Genomic DNA, 4,744 nt, shown 5'->3' on the forward strand with positions numbered 1-4,744 from the left:
GCCCACCTCAAACACCCCGTTGCTGAACTCGGAGCAGCCTGATGGCTGCCGGGACGGCCCCGCAGGACTCGCTCGCTCTGAAGTGCCCAAGCTGGGGAAGGACAGATGTAAAGGCAGCGCGGTCTCGGAGGACGGCGTGGCAAAGAGTGGCCCAGAAGTTGGGGGGGTTTAAGGGGAGCCTGGCCCACGGGTCAGCTCCTGGCTGGACGGGGTGGGCTCACCTCCATCCCGCTGTGGTGGCACTGGAGAGCCGCGCGGCTGGTTTGTCTAACGCAGCAGGCGTTTTTCTCTGTCCTTGGCCCTGGCCTGGCAGCTCCAGCTTAGAGAAGGATTAGGGTTTAGAAGCTTAGGTTTTGCTGGTGCTTAGGAAATCAAGGGAACCTTCCTCCCTGCCGATACGGATGCCGGATGTTTTAAAATTAACTCTCATCTCTCCGGACATGGCAGCTTGCTCAAGAAGGGTGTCGAGCTCCCACAGTTACTGGCAGCAAAATCTTTCCCAGAAAGGTAATTTCTGATAGAGCATCAGAGGTATAATACCCTGGGATGCTAAAAAATCTCACTCTCCCATTGCATAAGCAGTGCTGAATTCATACCCTTCTCCTACCACAGAAAATCAGCTCACCCAAAGCTGTCAGCAGGGAAACTTTTGCAAAACCAGGACTACTCTACCTAAATGGCACAGATTTCAGCACATTTACCATAGTTGGTGGCAAGATGCTGGGGTAGCATGGGCACTCGGTCCTCTAGCGGCTCTGGAGCACTTGGTCCTGGTGGGAGCAGGAGCAGAAGCGTGCCCGGCATGGCTGGAACGAAGCTGGGGTCTTTCTTCCATTCTGCCTTTCTTGCTGGTTTTCCTGCCCAGCTCCCTCCTCGCAGCCGTGCAGAGCGCCCCGGACGGGGAAAAACTGAGAAAGACTTCTCTTGGATTGTTTCCTCCCCTGCCCAACACCCCTTTTCAGGGGCAAAACAGAAAAAAAGAAGGGGAAAGGAATGAGTTTGAAAATCCCAAAGCTTCCTCATAAAAGCTATTATCTAGGCAGAGAGCCATGAGCTCGCAAAGCCTGCTGAAGGAAGAGGATATCAACAGTTTCTTTCCAAACCCTGGTTAAAATCAATGTTTCCAACTGTGGGCCTGGCACGCCGCTGCCAGATGAGCATCCCAGATCGGCTGTCAGGAAGATCGCTTCCCAGCCGGCCGGTGGCACGGTGCAAGGGAGGAGTGCGAGGAAGGAGATGGGAGAAGGATGCCGGGCTGGTGGTAGGCAGGAGATGGGGAGGTGGTGAAGAAGAGGCAGAGGATGGGGTGTCCAAAGGGACTGCCAGACACCTGCCTTGGACTGTTCATTCCAGCAAGAGGCCGAGCTGAGCTCCCTCTTGAACCTTCATCTCCGGCAACCTCTCCTCAGCCACCCCATGGACCCCCTGGTGCATCCCTGGGTGATGGGGACACAGGTTAGGGATTTTGTAAAATCCCTAATGGCAGTAAGCAGGAGGAGATGCTCCGGCAGGGCCGAGGACCAGTGGGATGCTGGTTCTCACGGCTGGGGGGAGAGGCTCCAGCCCACAAGCCATGCACCTCTCCCACGCCCACTGCTTCTGTGCAAGGCGCTGCAGCCAAGCGCCTGGTGGGGAGAAACCAAAACAAATGATTCACTGCTGTTAAACTGCTCCCGGGATCACAGGGACCAGGAGCAGGTGGCGACGGAGGCTTGCAAAACCTCACCTGCCTCCCAAAGCTGGGAGCTAACCCCATTTAGATCCCAATCCCGTTCAACCTGAAATTCTGGCATTCGGGTGTGGACCCGTGGCTACATGGAAAAGGGCAGCCAGCCTGAGCGAGGGCAGCACTGCAAGCGCACCCTGTTGGCTCTGGGTGGCTCGGGCGCACTGACTGGGCAAACAGCATCCCTATTTTCCCCAGGGGAAATTAAGTGGGGACAGCGGGGGCAATGCTGTTATGATCAGGCAGGCAGAACAAAGCAGCCTCATGCTCTAAGCTCCCATCTACCAGATGTGGATCTATTGTCTCAGCCCCAGGGCCAGCATCCCCCCCCCCCATCACAACCATCATGAGCCGAGCAAAAATTACGCAGCAAGTTGCTTATTGCTAAAGGGAAGTGCTTTATTTCAGGTAAAGCACTTAAAATAATTTGCCTCACTCTGTTTTTTCTTCTTTCCCAGATTTCAAGCGCATCCAAAGATGGATTGCATCCCAGCTACATGTTTCGAATTTGAGTTATGCTTGTACACGTAATAGTTCTTGCTAAAATGTTTTCCAGGCTCCCTAATTGTCATGGCAGGCCAAGTGCAGAAGAGCGCAGTGGAGCCTCCTGCATCCTATAGGGATTAAAATCGGAACCTGACCATGAAGGAAACTAAAACTAGGAAAAAGAAATTGCTGCCAAACCAACTTTCTTATCCATCAAAAAGGAGAGACTTTTTGCCAAACTGTAATTACTTTAAATGGCTGAATGATTTTTTTTTAACCTTGCCTGGTGTTCAGATGCAGTTCCTTGCTCCACTGGCCGAGCCAGCCTCCCATCACCCTTGAGCCGGCAGCGCTGGCTGTGGTGTGGGGCGCTGTATTCCCACCGCAGGGGTATCGGCATCTCGAAACTGTGCTGATGGCTCAAGCCAGAGTTGACCCTTGGACTGACATGCCTCTGCTTCTACCAAGTGTAGTAGTTTCCACTGCACGCGTGCCTGTCACCCTTGCCACGGCGTCCCAGCAAGGTGCCAGATGAAGGAGTGCGCCAGGCTCCGTACCACCCAGTTTCATAAAGAAATATACTGACTGCAGTGAACTGTGCATCCCACAATGGGAAGGGCATCACTCCCCTCTTTGGCTCCTGCCCACGTGCTCCCGGGGAGCTGGGTCTCCAGCTCTCCTGCTCCATGGCTGGGATGGAGCCCAGCACATTCCCAGTGGATCCCAGCATGCCGCCTTCCTCCTGCAAAGCCCAAAATGGTGTCACTCCATTAGGGAAGAGAGCTGCCGTGCTTGAGCAGGCAAAAGGCACTTGCAGCATCACCAGGCAGCCTTGTATCTCACACAGGGGGTTGTCCCGGATCTGTCTCCATTTACCCGATAGAAATATCTGCCCGTGTGCAGTGTGGCTCAGCACTTGCAGGGCACAGAGCTGCGTGTGCACGTTGCAAAAGCAGCTACCATGCAATTAATTGCAGAAGTAGCAGGCTGGAGGGCTGCGTGCTGTGCCATTCAGCTCAGTGCATGCTGCAGAAGAATTCATTCTGCAGCTCCGACTGTGCTGCGAGGCGCTCCTGCCAAAGGGAAAAAGGAAAAAAAAAATCATACGTTGAATAAATTCCCTCTGATTCCCTCCACCCTGGACGTGTCTGAGAAAAGCTGGGCAGGAGCGTAGAGATGTGCCAAACGTGGGGCATGGTTGCTGAGTACTGGCATGATGGGTCAAAGTCAGGGGGTGGGAGGGGCGGAGGAGCAGGACCTTTGCACTGGCACAAAGCAATCATGCCGGAGGAGCTGAGGCCGGTGGCAGCAGCTAAGCTGTGTGGAGGCTTTGCAGTAACATCCCTCAGGTGTGGGAAGCATGCCTGCTCCTTCTCCCCCAGTGCTGAATGCCACGTTGGCATGCACATGGGTTTGCGCTGGGCAGTGAGGGTAGGCTTTGGTATGCCCAGAAGCCGTCCAGGGACATATTCACACCTCTGAGTGTGTGTGTGTGTATATGAATTGGGGATGGGAGAAACATTACCCCGGGCCAAAAGGCAGCATGGAGTTAGACTCTGTGCAAGGGTCCGTCAGGTCTAGACCTTTTTTCTCTACCCCTGTGCTGTTTTTTGCTAGGCTGCTCACCAGTTGCTAGGGGTTTTTTTGTTTTGTGTTTTGCTTCAATCATTTTCACTGATGAGAGCATCTGCTGCCATCTGTGCCTCCCCCTCCTCCCCCCGGCAGGGCTGCACACCACCGCGGTCTGCCTGCAGAGCCGGGCGCTCTTCACTGTCCAACCTACGGCACGTATCCTGCCCAGGCCTGCCAGTGTCCAGGGATGGAGAGGAAGGAAGAGGCAGCTCCATCAGCACCCTGCTCTTCCCCTGTATCTGTCGATACATTTCTGCAATTGCACCAGTCACAGGGCTCCCACGGTGCCAAGGTCCCAGGCAAGCCCAGGACCTGGTGGCACTAAGCAAGGCTGCAGTTCCTCCTCTGAGAAGCCAACAACCGATGAGACAGTGTTGGAGGGGAAAACATAGAGGTGAAGGGACTTGGTAAGGTCACCCAGGACATCAGCATATGGCTGGGAAGAGAGGCCAGAGCTACGACTTGCTAGCACCGTGACCCTGCCTCCTGGCCCACGGAGCGCCTGGGAAGCAACGTTGTGATGCTACAGCTCAGTGTCGGGTTTTGCTGGTGGCTTCCATACTGTGCAGAATAGAGGGTGCCATTTGCATCTCTCTCTGACTGTTAATTTGGGTATCCAGGCTGAGGGCTCCTCCAGCCCTGACTCACCACGCTTTGCGTGCATGCCTTACAGCTCACCCCTGGTGTGGGAACCAGTGCGTGCCGGCACCGGGCCAGAAGGTCGTTACCTGAATTAGCTCCAGCTTGCCCTGTTTATTACCACCAACCCCTAGACGCAGGAGAGCCGTGGGGTCGCGTTTGCTGCTGGCAGCAAATCCAAACCAGTTCAGCCCAGCTGGGATTCGATGTGCCACTGCCTGCAAACTGGCTCTGCGGCATTTGCGCAGGGGTGGCATCACC

The sequence above is a fragment of the Pygoscelis adeliae genome, unplaced genomic scaffold, assembly GCF_000699105.1.
Source record: "Pygoscelis adeliae isolate BGI_AS28 unplaced genomic scaffold, ASM69910v1 Scaffold166, whole genome shotgun sequence".
Lineage (NCBI taxonomy): Eukaryota > Metazoa > Chordata > Aves > Sphenisciformes > Spheniscidae > Pygoscelis > Pygoscelis adeliae.